Here is a 20,674-nt window from a genome sequence, read left to right on the forward strand (position 1 = left end):
TCTGGATGACTCTGAGTCTCGATCTAGATACATATTGAAAGTGGGAGCAATTAGCTAGATTAACTCTGTGCAGAGCATTGTAGACATAGAAATTTACAAAATATATACGGATCTGAATGTGGCAGACCGTAGACTAAAATTTATCTCACAAGCAAAACATGATCACACCTTATTACTCTTGGGTGTTAATCACATATCGATGTGAACTAGATTATTGATTCTAGTAAACCCTTTGAGTGTTGGTCACATGGCGATGTGAACTATGGGTGTTAATCACATAAAGATGTGAACTATTGGTGTTAAATCACACGACGATGTGAACTAGATTATTGACTCTAGTGCAAGTGGGAGATTGAAGGAAATATGCCCTAGAGGCAATAATAAAGTTATTATTTTATTTCCTTATATCATGATAAATGTTTTTTATTCATGCTAGAATTGTATTAACCGGAAACTTGATACATGTGTGGATACATAGAGAAAACACCGTGTCCCTAGTAAGCCTCTACTAGACTAGCTCGTTAATCAAAGATGGTTAAGTTTCCTAGCCATAGACACGTGTTGTCATTTGATAAACGCGATCACATCATTAGGAAAATGATGTGATGGACAAGACCCATCCGTTAGCTTATCATAATGATCGTTTAGTTTTATTGCTATTGCTTTCTTCATGACTTATACATATTCCTCCGACTATGAGATTATGCAACTCCCGGATACCGGAGGAATGCCTTGTGTGCTATCAAACGTCACAACGTAACTATGTGATTATAAAGATGCTCTATAGGTATATCCGAAGGTATCTGTTGGGTTGTCATAGATCAAGATTAGGATTTGTCACTCTAAGTATCGGAGAGGTATCTCTAGGCCCTCTCAGTAATGCACATCATAAGAAGCCTTGCAAGCAAAGTGACTAATGAGTTAGTTGCGGGTGATGCATTACGGAACGAGTAAAGAGACTTGCCGGTAACGATATTGAACTAGGTATGAAGATACCGACGATCGAATCTCGGGCAAGTAACATACCGATGACAAAGGGAACAACGTATGTTGTCATTACGGTTTGACCGATAAAGATCTTCGTAGAATATGTGGGAGCCAATATGACCTTCCAGGTTCCGCTATTGGTTATTGACCGGATAGGTGTCTCCGCCATGTCTACATAGTTCTTGAACCTGTAGGGTCCGCACGCTTAACGTTCGATGATGATTTTATATTGTATGAATTATGTGATTTGATGACCGAATGTTGTTCGGAGTCCCGGATGAGATCATAGACATGACGAGGAGTCTCAAAATAGCACACAACATTTTATTCTTAGTCATGCGCGGTGCCCCCTTCCACAGTTTATGCCTCCGGTCATATTCTCGTAGTGCTTAGGAAAAGCCCTGCGCGGATAACTTCATCATCACCGTCGCCACGCCGTCATGCTGACGGAACTCATCTACTTCCTCGACGCTCTTCTGGATGAAGAGTTCGAGGGACGTCATCGGGTTGAACGTGTGCAGAACTCGGAGGTTCTGTATGTTCTATACTTGGATCGGTTGGATCGTGAAGACGTTCGACTACATCAATCGCGTTAACATAACGCTTCCGCTTTCGGTCTACGAGGGTACGTGGACACACTCTCCCCCTTTCGTTGCTATGCATCTCCTAGATAGATCTGCGTGATCGTAGGAATTTTTTTGAAATTGCATGCGACGTTTCCCAACAACTAATGCCCTCTAAATCATCAAGAGTATATCCAATAGTAGCTCGGTGCTTCCTTAGAACTTTCAATAATCTTTCTTCTTCATGCTCTGAAAGGTTAGCACTAATAATAACAGGATATATCTTCTTTTCATCAAGATAAGAATATTTCAAAGTGTCTGGCAATTGTTTTAATTCGAAGACAGGATCACCTTTAGGTGGAGGAGGACCTCCTAGAGTTTCAATAGGCAAATTGTGTTTAAGTAGAGGACGTTGTTCAAAGAAAACCTCATGTATTTCATTTCTTTCATGCATATGCAAATCATTTTCATGGCCTAGCAAATATTGTTCTAAAGGATCAGTAGGAGGAACATCAATAGAAGCAAGACTAATTATTTCATCCTTACTAGGAAATTCTTTTTCATGAAGCTTTCTACTAAACTTGGAAAAATTAAACTCATGAGACTCATCACCAAAACTGACACTAATAGTTTGTTTCTTACAATCTATCTGAGCATTAACGATGTTCAAGAAAGGTCTACCAAAGATAATGGGATAGAAGTCATCTTGTGGGGAACCAAGAACAAGAAAATCAGTAGGGTATTTTATTTTCCCACTCAAGACTTCAACATCTTGAACAATCCCAATTGGTGAAATAGTGTCTCTATTAGCAATTTTAATAGTAACATCTATGTCTTCTATCTCTGCGGGTGCTATGCCATTCATAATTTGTTGATATAAGGTGTAGGGAATACACTTACGCTAGCACCTATGTCACATAAACCATGATAACCATGATCTCCTATTTTAACTGAGACAACGGGCATGCCAACAACGGGTCTATGATTATCTGTTTTATCGGGTTTGACAATTCAAGTAGCTTCATTACAGAAGTAAATAACATGCCCATCTATATCTTCTTCCAAGAGATCTTTAACCAGAGCAACACTAGGCTCTACTTTAGTTTTTCATCAGGTTTAGGTGTTCTAATATAACTTTTGTTGAGCATAGTCAAAACTTTAGCATGTTCCTTTATCCTAATAGGGAAAGGTGGTTTCTCAATGTAAGCAGTAGGAACAACTAGATCAACATTATAAAGTATAGTTTCCTCTTTGACTGATACCGATTCTTTAATTTGTTCTTCAATAGGAGGGTGATATTTAAACCACTTCTCTTTAGGGAGATCAACATGAGTAGCAAATTATTCACAAAAGGAGGCTAGGATCTCAGAGTCAAATCCATATTTAGTGCTAAACTTTTGAAAAGCATCGGTTTCCATGAAAGATTTAACACAATCATACTTAAGCTTAATACCTGACTCTTTACCTTCATCGAGTTCCCAATCTTCAAAGGTGCTTTTAAATCTTTCCAAAAGATCCCACCGGAATTCAATAGTCTTCTTCATAAAAGAACCATCACAAGTAGTATCAAGCATGGATCGATCATTATGAGAAAGCCGAGCATAAAAATTCTGGATAATAATTTCTCTTGAGAGCTCATGATTGGGGCATGAATATAACATTGACTTAAGCCTCCCCCAAGCTAGAGCGATACTTTAACCTTCATGAGGCCAAAAGTTATATATATAATTCCGATCACGATGAACTAGATGCATAGGATAAAAAATTTGGTGGAACTTCAATTTCAATCGATTCCAATTCCATGCTCCAATATCATCGCATAGCCTATACCATGCCTATGCTTTTCCATTCAAAGATAAAGTGAAAACCTTCTTTTTAACTTCATCTCTGGGTAAACCTGCAAGCTTAAACAATCCACAAATTTATTCCACATATATCAAGTGCATATCAGGATGTTCAGTTCTGTCTCCTACATAAGGATTAGCTAGCAGTTGTTCTATCATACCCGAAGGAATTTCATATTCAATATTTTCAGTAGGTGCAGTAGGTTGAGGGGTAGCTAATTGTGGTTCCGGTTGAGGTGAAGATACCCCGAACAAACCCCTCAAAGGATGATTCTCCATAGTAACAAGTGACAATAAATTTTAGCATGTAGTAATAATTTTCCCTTACCAATTTCCACTTACCAAGAGCGCTTCAATCCCCGGCAAGTATAGGGGAAGGTGATGACCCAAAAGTATAGGGGATCAATTGTAGCTCTTTTGGATAAGTAAGAGTGTCGAACCCAACGAGGAGCAGAAGGAAATGACAAGTGGTTTTCAGCAAGGTAATGTCTGTAAGTGCTGAAATTGTAAGTAACTGAGTAGTTTGATAGAAAGATAATTTGCAACGAGCAAGTAATGATAGTAGTAACAAAAGTGCAGCAAGGTAGGCCAATCCTTTTGAGGCAAAGGACAGGCCAAAACGGTCTCTTATAGTAAGCAAAGCGTTCTTGAGGGTACACTTGAATTTCATCTAGTCACTTTCACCATGTTGGTTCGATTTATGTTCGCTACTTTGATAATTTGATATATGTGGGTGGACCGGTGCTTAGGTGTTGTTCTTACTTGAAAAAACCTCCTACTTATGATTAACCCCCTTGCAAGCATCCGCAACTATGAGAAAAGTATTAAGAATAAATTCTAACCATAGCATTAAATTTTGGATTCAATCGGTCCCTTACGGAATAACGCATAAACTAGGGTTTAAGCTTCTATCACTCTCGCAACCCATCATCTAATAACTACTCCACAATGCATTCGCTTAGTCCCAAATATGGTGAAGTGTCATGTAGTCGACATTCACATGACACCACTAAGGGAATCACAACATACATACTATCAAAATATCAAACACATATCAAGTTCACCTGATTACTCGCAACATGATTTCTCCCGTGACCTCAATAAAAAAAGTAACTACTCACAAATGATAACCATGCTCAAGATTAGAGGGGTATTAAAGAGCATATTGGATCTGAACATATAATCTTCCACCAAATAAACCATATAGTGATCAACTACAAGATGTAATCAACACTACTAGTCACCCACAAGCACCAATCTATAGTTCCGGTACAAAGATTGAACACAAGAGATGAGCTAGGGTTTGAGAGAAGATGCTGTTGTTGAAGATTTTGATGGAGATTGCCCTCCCCGAGATGGGAGAGTTGTTGGTGATGATGATGACGATGATTTCCCCCTCCAGGAGGGAAGTTCCCCTGGCGGAATCTCTCCGCCGGATGGTAAAAGTGCTCCTACCCAAGTTTCACATCGAGACGGTGGCGCTCCGTCCCGAAAGTCCTCTCCTTATTTTTTCTTGGTCAAAATGACTTATATACCAGCATATGGGCACCGGAGGTGGGCCTAGGTGAGCACAACCCACCAGGGCGCGCCTTGGCTACCTGGCGCGCCCAGGTGGGTTGTGCCCACCTGGTAGGGCCCCTCTGGTACTTAGTGGCTCCAATATTCCTCAAATATTCCATAAAAATTCTCTGTAAAGTTTCAGCTTTTTTGGAGTTGTGCAAAGTAGGTGGCCTGATGTAGCTTTTCCAGGCCCAGATTTCCAGCTGCCAGAATTTTCCTTCTTTGTGTTTACCTTGCATATTATGAGATAAAAGGCATTAGAATTACTCCAAAAATCATTATTATGCATAAAAACATCATAAACAATAGTAGGAAAACTTGACGCAAAATGGACGTATCAGTGCTCCTCCCCCCTCTTTTGTAGGGAGTTGCCTATCCTTTCCCGGAGCCATACTGGCCGCTGGAATGGTTTCCGGCTGGAGCCTAGATTGCTTGGGCTCCCTACCATCGGTCGTCATGGGGATCGCCTCCCCTTGGTCTTCGGCGAATGAGGTATTAACCTCAGGTGCCCTCTTGTCGGACTCGCTCAGCCTCTCTCGGCCAGGGGATGTCCTTCGGGATGACACTTCGGTGTCCTTTATAGCGGTAGGCGATGGGGCTTGCGGTGGCGTATCACTCTCTGCCATTTCAGGCGGCAGGGAGTTCCCCTCCGATAATGGAGTGTCGGGGAGCGCGCGGGGCGGGCTGGAAGGCAACAAACAAAATAACTTACATAATGGAAGCAAGTAGACCGAAGATAACAGTGATTTTTCGGATACTTACGATTCGGCCGGGGGCTTCACCCTTAGAGGTTTCTTGGGGACTACTTCGGACCCTGAGTCCGAACTGTCCAGGGTCAGCTTCCTCCTCCTCTTGGGCGCCTCCTCCTCCGTATTGTCGGAGGACGCCTTCTTCTTCTTCCTCCCCTTATGGGGGGAGTCGCTTTCCACATCCTCCTCCACTTCCTCCTTGTCTCCCTTGTGAGAGGAGAGGGCTTCGGTCTCTCTAGACACTGTTCCCGAAGGACCCTTCGGGTGGGGGCTGCCCTTGGTCTCCTTGCCCTTCTTCCTCTTGGTTTTCCTCTCCGGCGCCTGATAAGGTGCCAAACAGTTAATCTGCTCCGCCTTCGCCGTCCAACCTGTAAGGAAAGCAAGTAATGTAATTTCTATTACATCTGAAATATCAATCATATAGGTCTTCGGAAAGATTATGCTTACCGCCGTGGCTGGGTTCTTGATGTCGAGCCCGATGTCTTCAGTCTTCTTCGGCCACTTTTTCTGAGCCTTGAAGAGCTGCTTCCATATATCTTCATGTGTGGTGCCAAAGAAGCACTTCAGGGTCCACAACAGCTCCGGATTGAACTCCCACATGGGGGAGGCTCGAAGCTGGCGGTGAAGGATGCGGCAGAAGAGCATCACTTGAATCACATTAGTTAGACCGGTGTTCTCACCCAACATGTCGGAGATGCGTTTCTGGAGCATCTTCACCTCCAATTTGGACCCTCAATCAAGGCCCTTGGCGGTACATGACGTGAGCCTCGTGGGGGGTCCGGATCTGAAGTCAGGCGTGGCCTCCCAGGTGGCGTCGCATGGTTTGGTGATGTAGAACCACTCCTGCTGCCATACCTTGACTGTCTCTACGAAGGCCCCTTTGGGCCAGACGGCGTTGGGGAGCTTGCTTACCATAGCTCCGCCGCAGTCCGCATGTTGTCCATCGACCACCTTCAGCTTCAGATTGAAAACCTTGAGCAACAAGCCGAAGCATGGCGGGATGCGGAGAAGAACCTCACACACGACTATAAAAGCCGATATGTGGAGGAAGGAATTTGGGGCTAGGTCATGGAAATCTAGCCCATAGAAAAACAGAAGACCCCACATGAAGGGGTGGAGGGGAAATCCTAGCCCCCGAAGGAAGTGAGGGATGAACACAACCCTTTCACCAGGCCTTGGAGTAGGAATGACCTGATCTTTGTCTAGAATCCTATGCGCGATGTCCGCAGACAGATAGCCCACGCTCCGGAGATCCTTGACGTCCTTTTCGGTGAGGGAGGAGGCCTCCCACTTTCCCTTGGAGCCGGACCCGGCATGGCTGGGGAGGTTGGCAGCAGTGGAGGAGATCAGAGTTGTGGGCGCTGGCGTTGGTGTCAAAACCGGCGGATCTCGGGTAGGGGGGCCCAAGTTGTGCGTCTAGGGATAGATGGTAATAGGGGACCAAGGGACACAATGTTTACCCAGGTTCGGGCCCTCTTAAAGGAGGTAAAACCCTACTCTTGCTTGATTATATTCGAAGAGTATAGCGATTAAAAGAGTTGATCTACCTCGAGATCGTGATGGCTGAACCCTAGATTTCTAGCCTATGAATATTCTGATGACGGTAATGAGGATAGCCTCTACGGATTAACCCCTCCAGTTTATATACACACTGGAGGGGCCTAGGGTTTGTACAAGGTCGATTCATCAGGGAAGGAAACGATACACCCGGACTCCAATCTCGCCGTTCACGTATGGAGAAGTCCCACCCGGACACGTTGGAAGGTGTTCAGCTTGATCTTGTATGGCCCATCCAACCCGGCCCATACTCCTGGGCCGGACACTTGAGGACCTCTGAATCCAGGACTCCCTCAGTAGCCCCCGAACCTGCCTTCAATGACCATGTAGTATGCAGATATAAGTCTTCGGCTTTGCAAGGCGGGTTCTCCACCATACTCCGGATTGACGATAGTCCAGCATCAACTTCTATGTCCAGTCTTTATGATTCCTTCCTCCCATCGCCTCGATTTCCGCCCGAGAAAATGTGAATGGTCCATTATCTTTTTATCTTTTAACCCCTTTAATAGGCACGGTCGGCGTTTATATAATGAGGTTAGATCCCCGAACACCATCTCACATCGCCCAAAGAGCAATAGAGCAAACCACGAAAAACTCAAACCATGGCTAGAGCCCCTGGCTCCTCCTCGCATCCTCATGGTCCTCAAGAGGGGGATTGACAAAGCTGTTCTGTATCCCAGCTTCAGCTCAATCGTCTCCAGTATCTTCCCCCGCGGATCAAGTCTCCGTACGGGCAGGATTAGCTTCTATGGACAATGGTGTATTGGCAGAGAACTTCCCCAACCCCAGCCAAGGGGAGAGGGTGTGCTTGATACGTCTCCAATGTATATATAATTTATGAAGTATTCATGATGTTATTTTATCATTCTTGGATGTTTTACAATCATTTTATAGCAACTTTATATCATTTTCTGGGAATAACCTATTGACCCAGTGCCCAGTGCCAGTTGCTTTATTTTGCTTGTTTTTTACATCACAGGAAATCAATATCAAACGGATTCCAAACACCGCAAAACTTTTTGATAATCTTTTATGGACCAGAACATACTTCCAATGGGCCAGAGCAGCACCTAGGGGTGCCCCGAGGGGGGCACAACCCACCAGGGCGCGCCTGGGGGCTCAGGCGCGCCCAGGTGGGTTGTGCCCACCTCGGTGGCCTCCAGCACCCCCTCTTTACACTATAAATCACCAAATATTCCAAAACCCTCAGGGGTTAACCTATATCAGAAGTTCCGCCGCCACAAGGCTCTGTAGCCACCGAAAACCAATCTAGACCATGTTCTGGCACCCTGCCGGAGGGGGAAATTATCTCCGGTGGCCACCTTCATCATCCCTGCGGCCACCACAATGAGGAGCGAGTGGTCCACCCTCGGGGATGAGGGTTTGTACCAGTAACTATGTGTTTAATCTCTCTCTCTCTCTCGTGTTCTTGAGATGCACAATCTTGATGTATCACGAGCTCTGTTAATATAGTCGGATCATATGGTGTTTTCCCCTCTCTATCTTGTTGTGATGAATTGAGTTTTCCCTTTGAGATTTCATTTTTATCAGATTGAATACTTTTATGGATTTGAGAACACTTGATATATGTCTTGCAATTGAATATTCGTGGTGACAATGGGGGTATCGTATTGATTCACTTGATATATGTTTTGGCACTCAACTCGCGGATTCTCGAGGTGACATTGGGGTAATCTATGCATAGGGGTTGATACACGTTCTTGTCTTTGTTTCTCCAGTAGAAATCTTGGGGCACTCTTTGAAGTTCTTTGTGTTGGATTGATTATGAATATGAATTTGCTTTGGTGTGATTTTAGTATGAACTCTAGGATAGATCAAATGAAAAGAATAGCTTTGTGTTATTTTAGTATGAACTCTTGAATAGATCGAACGGAAAGAATAGCTTTGAGGTGGTTTCGTACCCTACAAACAATTTATTCTTATGTTCTCCGCTAGATAGGAACTTGGGGGTGATTCTTCGTTGCACTTTGAGGGGTTGTTATATGATCCAATTATATTAGCATTGTTGAGAGGTTGCACTAGCGAAAGTACGGACCCTAGGCCTAATTTTCAAGCATTGCAATGCCGTTTTTGTGCCCGTTTACTATTTGCCAACTTGCTGTTTTTATTTATTCAGATTATAAAAATATATTTCTACCATTAATATTAGACTTTTATCACCATCTCTTCACCGAACTAGTGCACCTATACAATTTGCCATTGTATTGGGTGTGTTAGGGACACAAGAGATTTCTTGTATTTGATTGCAGGGTTGTTTGAGAGAGACCATCTTCATCCTACACCTCTCACGGATTGATAAACCATAGGTCATCCACTTGAGGAAAATTTCTACTGTCCTACAAAGCTCTGCGCTTGGAGGCCCAACACGTGTCTACAAGAATAAAGTTGCATAGTAGACATCAAGCTCTTTTCTGCTGCCGTTGCCAGGGAGATGAGTGTGTGAAGGTATATCTTTAGATCTTGCAATCAAATCTTTTAGTTTCTTGTTTTATCACTAGTTTGGTTTATAAAACAAAACTACAAAAAAATGGAATTGAGGTTGCATCATATTATTGATCATCTTTATAATATATTTCTTGAAAATGGTGGATCAGAAAATTGTGCTCAATTGTTAGAAGAAGTCAAGAAAATGTTTGGCAGGAAATATTTGAATGATGAGCATGATTGCAATGTTGTTGGTATGAACTCTTTGAATATCCATGATGCTAATGATATGCAAAGCTACAAGCTTGGGGATGCTATGTTTGATGAAGATGATATTTTCCCCCAAGTTTTGATGTAGAAATTTGTTATAATGAAAGCATGCCTCCTATTTATGATGATTATATTGATGAGAGTGGATTTTGAGAGGTCATGAATTTATTTAATGATGAATCCACTATTTTGGAAGAGGTTGCTATTGATTATGACAACAAAGTTCCCATCTATGATGATTATGGTGATGACATGTATGCTATAAAGAATAATGATAACCATGAAACTTGTCATCATTATTTTAATTTTCAATCTCATGATAGTTATTTTGTTGAGTTTACTCCCGCTACTATTGATGAGCATAAATTTGCTTATGTGGAGAGTAATAAAATCTCTGTATTTATGCATCATGAAAAGAATGCTTTATGTGATAGTTATATTGTTGAATTCATTCATGATGCTACTTAAAATTATTATGAGAGAGGAACATATTCTTTTACATATTGCAATAAAATCAAGTTCCCTCTCTATGTGTTGAAAGTTTTGAAGTTGCACTTGTTTTGCCTTCCTATGCTAGTTGATTCTTGCTCCCATAAATTATTTGATCACAAAATCCCTATGCATAGGAAGTGGGTTAGGCTTAAATGTTCTTGCCATGTGTTTCATGATGCTCTTGTTATGTTTCAATTTGTATCTTTTATGCGAGCATCATTGAAATCATCATGCCTAGCTAAAAGGCATTAAAGAAAAGCGCTTGTTGGGAGATAACCCAACACTTTTACCTACTGTTTTTGAGTGTTCACATGATTAAGCTAGTGTATTGATCTTGTTTTATTGATTTTGTTTCAATAAAGTGCCAAGTAAAGCCTTTGGGATCATGTTGGGTGATAGTTGATTTGATCTTACTGAAAAATGGTAACTTTTGCGCTCACGGGCTCAAACAGAAACTTTTGAGCTCCGGGGTGGCTCAAGGGCTTTTGCGATCCAATACCTGAGCCAGAGTCCGGAGGACGAGTATCTAGCTCAGGGGTTTCGGAGACCCGAACATACTTGGTCTTCAATACAGGAAGGGAAGTGTCTTCGACTAGTTCCTCAACGACCGCTACGAGGTGGGTGATCGGCGGGTAATTAATTTCCCTCTGGTCAGGCTTGAGCCCAATCCGATCATAGTCCATTGAGACCCCCAGGGCGGCGATGTGGTCCAGCAGTTCGTTTAAATACAAGACATCTGCCGAATCAATCTTTTCAGAGTACTCAAGGCTGATGCAAAGACGGTGTTCGGCGCCGTAGGGTGTGTTGCGGGCTTGACGGCTATACAAGCTCCTACGGTGAAACCGCCGAGATGGAGGGTCTGCCCCGAAGGCAGGCTCCTTCCAGAAGTGACATTATCGTTGATGACTAGGCGAGCCATAGACCGCTTTTGTAGACAGCACGACATAGCTCTCAATGAAAGAACCAATGTCGGTGTCAAAACCGGCAGATCTCCGGTAGGGGGCCTGATAACCCACAAGTATAGGGGATCACAACAGTTTTCGAGGGTAGAGTATTCAACCCAAATTTATTGATTCAACACAAGGGGAGCCAAAGAATATTCTCAAGTATTAGCAGTTGAGTTGTCACCTGGGTAACTTAGTATCTGCAGCAAAGTGTTTAGTAGAAAAGTAATAAGATAGTAGTGGTAACAGTAACAAAAGTAGCGGAAGAAAAAAGTAATATTTTTGGTGTTTTGTAGTGATTGTAACAGTAGCAATGGAAAATTAAATAAGCGAAGAACAATATGTGAAAAGCTCGTAGGCATTGGATCGGTGATGGAGAATTATGCTAGATGTGGTTCATCATGTAACAGTCATAACATAGGGTGACACAGAACTAGCTCCAATTCATCAATGTAATGTAGGCATGTATTCCGAATATAGTCATACATGCTTATGGAAAAGAACTTGCATGGCATCTTTTGTCCTACCCTCCCGTGGCAGCGGGGTCCTAGCGGAAACTAAGGGATATTAAGGCCTCCTTTTAATAGAGTACCGGAACAAAGCATTAACACATAGTGAATACATGAACTCCTCAAACTATGGTCATCACCGGGAGTGCTCCCGATTATTGTCACTTCGGGGTTGCCGGATCATAACACATAGTAGGTGACTATAGACTTGCAAGATAGGATCAAGAACTCACATATATTCATGAAAACATAATAGGTTCAGATCTGAAATCATGGCACTCGGGCCCTAGTGACAAGCATTAAGCATAGCAAAGTCATAGCAACATCAATCTCAAAACATAGTGGATACTACGGATCAAACACTAACAAAACTAACTCAATTACATGATAGATCTCATCCAACCCATCACCGTCCAGCAAGCCTACGATGGAATTACTCACGCACGGCGGTGAGCATCATGAAATTGGTGATGGGGGATGGTTGATGATGATGATGGCGACGAATCCCCCTCTCCGGAGCCCCGAACGGACTCCAGTCAGCCCTCCCGAGAGGTTTTAGGGCTTGGCGGCGGCTCCGTATCGTAAAACGCGATGAATCCTTCTCCTTGATTTTTTTCTCCCCGAAAGTGAATATATGGAGTTGGAGTTGAGGTCGGTGGAGCGTCAGGGGGCCCATGAGGTAGGGGAGCGCGCCCTCCACCCTCGTGGACAGGGTGTGGGCCCCCTGACGTGGATTTTTCTTCCGGTATTTTTCTTATTTTCCAATAGATGTTCCGTGGAGTTTCAGGTCATTCCGAGAACTTTTGTTTCTGCACATAAATAACACCATGGAAAGTCTGCTGAAAACAGCGTCAGTCCGGGTTAGTTCCATTCAATCATGCAAGTTAGAGATCAAGGCCCAAGCTATGCGTCTAGGGATCGATGGTAACAAGGGACCAAGGGACACAATGTTTACCCAGGCTTGGGCCCTCTTACAGGAGGTAAAACCCTACTCCTGCTTGATTATATTTGAAGAGTATAGTGATTACAAGAGTTGATCTACCTCGAGATCGTGACGGCTAAACCCTAGATGTCTAGCCTATGAATATTCCGATTACGGTAATGAGGATAGCCTCTACGGACTAACCCCTCCAGCTTATACACACCTGAGGGCCTAGGGTTTGTACAAGGTCGGTTCATCAGGGAAGGAAACGATACACCAGGACTCCAATCTCGCCGTTCACATATGGAGAAGTCCCACCCGGGCACGTTGGATGGTCTTCAGCTTGATCTTGTACGGGCCATCCAACCCGACCCATACTCCTGGGCCGGACACCTAAGGACCCCTGAATCCAGGACTGCCTTAGTTGGAGCTTGGAGGTTGGGAGACAGAGACTAGAGGAAGGCGTGAAGAAAAAGGAGGGATCTTTATCCTTTTATAGACGGTGAAAATGCCAAACGTCCCCCTCTGTAGCCATAAAACTCGCTTGTTCCCAACGAGATCGTGCGCATGGTGTGGTTGGATTACCCAAATCATATTAATGAGAATCCCGTAATGGGCGGGTATGATCTCTATTTCGATAAGACGTGCCATGGAGGTTAGATCTCAAAACGCGAAACGAGAAGCATGAGAACACGAACTACAAAAGTGTTAAAAAGCCAAGTGTGACGCTTCACCGAAAAGTTGTCAGTAAAGGCACTGTTCCTATTTGAACGCCCTACCTTCTTGGCTAAGGGTTGTATTGATTATGTAGAGCCGGACACTATCCCCTTAATGCAGGAAGCCAACTTAAAGTATCCAGAAGAAGGAACCCGCCTTGCAATGCCGAAGACAATTCACATGCCAAACACCTCATCATCGAAGACTGGTTTAGGGGCTACTGAGGGAGTCCTGGACTATGGGGTCCTCGGGTGTACGGACTATTCGATATGGGCCGGACTGATGGGCCGTTAAGACAAAGCAGAAGATTATCCCCCGTGTCCGGGTAGGACTCCTATGTGTGTAGAACGACAAGTTTGGTGTCCGGGTGTAATATTTCCTTCCTCTACAAGCCAACTCTGTACAACCCTAGGCCCCTCCGGTGTGTATTTAAACCGGAGGGTTTAGTCCGTAGAGGCGATCAGACTAATCATAGGCCAGACAGCTAGGGTTTAGCCAATACGATCTCAAGGTAGATCAACTCTTGTAACCCCTATACTCTTCGAATACAATCAACCAGGACATATGGTTTTACCTCCTTTAAGAGGGCTCGAACCTGGGTAAACATCATGTCCCTACTGTCCCTTGTTACTATCAATCCATAGACACACAGCTGGGGACCCCCTACCCGAGATCTGCCAGTTTTGACACCGACACGCGTACCTTGTGAATCACCTTCAGACGTCCGAGTTGTACAACCACTCATTGCAATGTGGTTGCGGATGTGGCCATGTCTTCAATCCTAAAGCATCCACCACACGCTTGCTTATGATGTTGGTGTAGCTTCCTCCACCAATTATCAACTTGCAACACTTGTTATTGATTCGACATTGTGACTGAAAATTTTTCCACCGCTGTCCCGAGCTTGGAATTCGATCCTCTTTAGCTCGCTGCACCATGATGCATGGCAGATCATAATCTAAAGGATAGCACTTGATAGGATTAGATTCACTTTCCCCTTCCTTGGGCTCATCAGACTCTGAGTCAGTTTTGTCTTCGGAAACATATCCATCATTAACAAGGAGCACTCTCTTCTTGTTCGGACAATCAAGGTGTTTGTGTCCCCTACCTCCACATGTGTAACACACAATCTCACTAGTACGCATAGAAGAATACGCACTTGAATCAGCCCTTGAAGCCACTTTATTCGCGGCCATAGATTCCTTGCTCATCTCCTTGTGGTCGATAGCAGCTGACCTATAGGATGAAACTAGCTTGACATTATCATCGTCATGCGAATAGGAACATCGCCCCATGCTGAAATTGGTGCGGCCTTTGGGAGCTTGCTTTGCTTTGACCCACTGTTCGGCACGCTCTACTTGATGGAGAAGCTCTTGCATATCATTATACTGCATCAAATCAACACGGTCGCATATATCCTCGTTCGGCCTCTCAAAGAAACGTGTGATTGTTGCATCATCAGACTCAGGCACATTAGTTCTGATCATCAGAACTTGCATCCGTTGCTAATACTCATCCACCGTCATGGCTCCTTGAGCAAGATGTCGAAGCTTTTTGTGTTGCTCCTTCTGGAAATAAGATGGCACAAAGCGAGCACGCATTGCATGCTTCCTCTCACGCTACAATTCTGGTCATGCGTCATTGCGGTTGAATTGATCCCACCAAATTAACACATAACCTAAAAATTTAAGAGAAGCACAACGAATCTTCCGCTCCTCGGAGTAACGGTGGTTATCAAAAATTTGCTCCACACGCATCTCCCACTCAAGATACTCCTCGGGATCGGCCTTGCCTGTGAACGGAGGTATAGTAATTTTTATTCTACCAATACCTCTGCCCTTGTCCTCATCGTGGCGCCGCGTTGGTACATCATCATGGGGACGAGAATCCTACCGTGGTCGGGAAGGCAAGTCACCGAGAGCATTAGAACCATCCTCAGACTTAGCATCATTGTCTTCGTTGACAACGTCCACGTCACGTACATGTAGATATGCTCGCTGCTGCAGGGCATGTTGTACCCTCGCTGGAGCAGCCGTGCCGGTTGCCCTTGCCTCTAGGCGACGGAGGGCTGCCTGCATGGCCTGGAACCCGTCGATCACCGTCTGGTTGAGGGCCTTCATGCGATTGTCGAAGTGCTGGTATGTAGCCTTGAACATAGCTCGGACACCTGGGTCTAGATCGGGACCATATTGTGGCGGCCCGTCATCCTCCCGCACCTCATCCTCGTCACGCTTGCTTGCAGTTGACATCACGTGCAGTGATAAACCTGGCGCTCTCTGATACCAACTGATACGACTGAAGTTGCGTTGAGGTGATTTTGGGTTGCCCTCATCTTTCAGAACGCGCCAACAATTGTACTGGCAGAAGCAATGTTGCAGGAAAAAGGAAACACAATGGATCTTGTTGAATTCGGAATAGATTGTGGATGTGTACGTGAAGGAGATAGTAGCAGACTAGATGGGTGGATGGATTGCGGAGATGAACAACCGCTGGAAGATGTACGTGGTAGTAGTAGTACTAGTATAGATGCAGGGGATTAAGCTAATGGCGATTAGCGGCGGCGATTGTGACAGAGTAATTAGCAGATGGATAATAAGCACTAGTAGAAGTATATGGAGAAGAACAGGAAGCTAGATCGATCCTTGTAGATGGAAAACATGAGGACTCCTCACCGGTATTCTTGATCTACAAGGATCGATCTAGCTTCCTGTTCTTCTCCATATACTTCTACTAGTGCTTATTATCCTACTCCGTTCGTATCGGTACCGGTGCATAATCCCAAAGCTCGTTCCTTGTTTTTGTCCTGAAAAAAGAAATCAGCCAATAGGAGTCCTGCGCAACCCCAGGAATTTGGAGCGACTGGGTACAAATAATTGCGGTTGATTATATCAGCGGTTAGATAATACGTCAACTTCCGCTTCAATTGGCATTTCCTCTTCTCTGCATACCCTGCTTAAATGTCCACCATCTTTATCGTCCCCGGCAGGCCACGCTACACTCTTGCACACACTTTGCAATCTCGCTTTCTCGCGGTTTTTATACAACCACAACCATGTCGAGCGACAGCGAGGACGACAATTCGGCCAGCAGTCTGGCGCCCGATGATAGGTCAACATCGGAATCATCTCGCTCGTCTTCCATGAGTCCGGCATCGATCCCAAACCTTGATTATATCAGGATCATGGAAGGGACGCCACCTCCAGAGCCGTTAGACGACAACCAGATGGACGAGGAGCCATCAGAGGACGAAGAAGAAGACGACGATGATGAGGAGGAGGAATGGTCGAACGAGGAGGAGGACGACGACGACAGCAACGATGTTGATGACGGTGGCTGCGATGAAAAGCCAACGGTCAGCGGCAAGAAGCATCCTCGCCAAGACAATGTCGCGGGGCCATCCAACAACAACAAGGAATATATTAAGCAGGCTGTATATATCTTTGTTTCCGTTCGCTCAAATTAATTTGTTATCTCTGTTTATCCTGTCCATCTCATCGCAGACGATTAGTAATACATATTCGACAGATATCTTCTACATTATGGCCCATAGGTTGGTTTGTTGAACTGTGTGCCCTGACGAGCATACAATTCACAAAAAAAGACCATATGGGCTGTCTATAATGATCGCACACAATTCTGATTACCGACTTGTTTGTCGGGTATCACACACATCTTGTTACGCCGAATCGTTTGTGTTCACCTCAATCATCGCAAATGGTTCATCGGAGCAAACTGTATGCCCTATATTGGACACACCTTGATCTGGCTGCCCGTTTCTGTTGTTCTGTCTCATCGCAAACAGTTCATATGGATCACATGTATGCCCCGCATCGCAGACGCAACTAAAATCTGAACCGTGTTTGATGTATCATTCATCGCAAATGTTTTGCATCTTTTTGACGGTTTTTTACATCACCGTTTGTGATTAATGCATCGCACACAGTTTCATCAAAGGGTCTCTGATCATAGTGTCACGTTAGCAGCATCCTGCAGTAGTGACATAGCATGAATACTTCATAAATTATAGATACGTTGGAGACGTATCAGTATCCCTAAGATTAATTCCTGCTCTCCCTCGAGTAGGTAAATGATAAAAGAAATAATTTATGAAGTGTGAATGCTAGCATAGTACATAAATTTGATCAATGATAGTTCCAAACACTTTTTCTAGCATCATTATATATCATAAACAGTAGCTAATCTCATAAAACTTCTCATGATCAAGTAACAATCTATTCACATGTTAAAGCATAGACCATAAACTTTCTTGAAAACTAACAAACTATGTTCTCAGTCATCAAACACTTGCAATTCATCTTATTTTCAGGAAGGGTCTATGTAAGAGCTTTGATTTAGCAAATTCCACATACTCAACTATCATATAGTCTTCCATGATTGATGACACTCAAAGCATATTTTTAGAACAAATAGCATCCATCAAACACAAAGAAAGATAGGGGCTTAATGTTTCGCCTCCCAACTTATTTATCATATAGATAACTGTAAACAATAATAATTCACGATCAAATATGTTTGCATGGCCATATATGCTTGGATCTTTCCCCACCACATGATACTTGCCAACTGGAGAATAATTGAGGTTGAAATGAGAAGGAATACTACTGACTCTTGCATAAAAGTAAAAGATAGGCCCTTCACAGAGGGAACCAGGGATTTGCAAAGGCGCCAGAGCTTGAAGTTTGTAAAAAAGAGATGGATATAATTTTGGAAGGTATGCTTTCATTGTCAACGTAGCGACCGAGAGTTTTTAACATCTTCCATCCTAGACACATTATAGGCTGTTCCAAAACAAAAACGTAAAGTATTACTCCCCCTACACCAACAAACACAAGCCATGGCTAGCCGAATCCTCGGGTGCCTTCCATACCAACAACAATGCGGGGGTGTTTTGTTTTATTATTATATTTTGATTTGATCATAGGACTGGGCATCCAAATTACTAGCCACTTTCTCGTGAATGACAAGCGAATAAACACTTATCGTGAGAATAACCCACCTAGCATGAAAGGTGCTGACAACCCCCTTGTCGCTTCATGGGAGATTTGGGCATACAAAACAGATTATTATTTGAAGATTAGAGTTTGACACGTGCAAACTTACTTGGAACGGCAGGTAAATACCGCATATATGTAGGCAAGGTGGACTCATATGGAAAAACTTTGTGTCGGGGAAACGACATCTACGGGACCACGAGGATCCCTTCTATAGTTGGCGGGGCGCGAGGCTGTGCAAAGAGCAGGTCTGGTGAGTCAATACAAGGAGATTTTACCCAGGTTCGGGCCACGAAGATGCGTAATACCCTAGTCCTGCTTTGTGTGTATATTTGAGTGTTCTTGAGTTCTTGAACTAGCTGCGGTGCATGCCTAGCCCAAAAGTCTGAATCCTTCCTCAGTACGCCTTGGGCCTCCTTTTATAGGTCAAAGGGGTCGCCACAGGGGCACACAGGAGGTGGAAAGTATATACAGTGTACAAGATTATCGCCTGACATCACAGGACAAACGCATTTAATGCACTACTTAGGTGTCCTCTTGCTTTATCGGGGACAGCAACGGAGCCCATCCCGTCCGTCGCCGCTTCGCCTTGCTTCGACACGCGTCCAGGCCAACAAGGCATGCAATGCCATGTAGGCTGGCTGGCTAATGAGCTGGTGCAGTGGAGGGGTCTTCATGAAGATCCGCATGCCACCACGCAGGTGCCTGACTAGCTGGCCAAGAAGCCACGTGCTACCACATAGGCACTTGCTTAGTTGGTGGGTCGGCCGCTGAGCTGGGTCGGCGACGGGGCGGCGAAGCCTTGCCACGGTCTTGCTGATATCCCCAGCAAGGGTCTCGCCGGGGCCTTGCGAGTGCCCTCGGCAAGGATCTTGCCGGGGCTTCGTGGGTGTATTTGGCAAGAGCCTTGTCGGGGCCTCGTGGGCGTCCTTGGCAAGGGGCCTTGCTGGTGTTTTGTCTTCTAGTCCTCATCTAGGCTTCGCAGGCCTTTTGTCTTCACAAAGATTTGCACGCCACTATGTAGGCGCCTCCCGTGCCTTGGCACCAATGTTGTCGATGGTGTTGGAACTCTCAGTCTCAAGGGTGGCGGCCTTGCTAGTGTTGGGTAAGTTGTGCTGGCAATGCTCTTGTCGGGGCTACGTAGGCTGCCCCGGCAAGGCTCTTGCCGAGGGAAGCCTATATTGTCCCCTCGCTCTTCGTCCCTCAGGCTTGAGCGCTGTCCTGGTAGTCTTGCATCTCTGCTTCCTCTGCCCTGCCAAGCATGGCCGCAGGTGCGGCTACGACTGCCTGTGCACAAGTAACGGGGTACAAAACATGCCCCTACTTTTGTACACCGACAGGAGCCCCCGGGCATGGGCCACACATAAGCGCGAAGCATTGTTGGGCCAGGCCCACAACGGTGCCCGGGCACGCGTGGCAAAGTTTTTACTGCGGTAACTCCTTCGCCAGTTGTACTTCCCCACGACCCGCATTGAATGTGCGACGTGGGGGTCGTGCGTGGAGCAGTTTCTGCCCGCTCGCGTCATGTCATGGCGAGTAGTAAAGAGGCAGCCCGCGTCTTCCCCATAAAAGAGAGGAAGTCGCAGGGGTGCGGCTCATTTACACAGTGGGCTTGGGGCGTGGCCTTTATGGCACCCGCGTCTCATGATCACGGGGCGGAAAACGGTCGCCCCACTTGTCTTCTTGATTCTGGCCTGCCCGCCATGTGTCACTCATGCCTCAGGGGGGTAGGTGGCGGATATGGAGGGCATGGGCCTTAACGCCAAGGCGAGAAACCAGGCGCCGCCGATTGGAGCAACGGGTCGGTCCTGATTCCCTGCACCCCTGGAGCCTAGATTGGCTGAGCGGGGCGGCCGTGGCTAGGTTGGGGAGCCGAGCTTTGGCCTCGCTCCCCTATAAAAAGGGGAAAAGGGATGGCATGCCTCTGCATACATCTCCTTCCTGTTCAGCTTCTTTCCTCCAATCGACATGGTGAGAGGGCGCACCAGCGCTTCTGCGGCGACGACTAGGGCTTCTGCTCGACAGCGTGTCCCCCCTCCTCCGGATCCCATGGTGGTGGAGCCCGCCGTGAGAGGAGGAGGGAGGGGGCGAGGCCGAGGTCAC

The sequence above is a fragment of the Triticum dicoccoides genome, chromosome 2A (genome assembly GCF_002162155.2).
Source record: "Triticum dicoccoides isolate Atlit2015 ecotype Zavitan chromosome 2A, WEW_v2.0, whole genome shotgun sequence".
NCBI lineage: Eukaryota > Viridiplantae > Streptophyta > Magnoliopsida > Poales > Poaceae > Triticum > Triticum dicoccoides.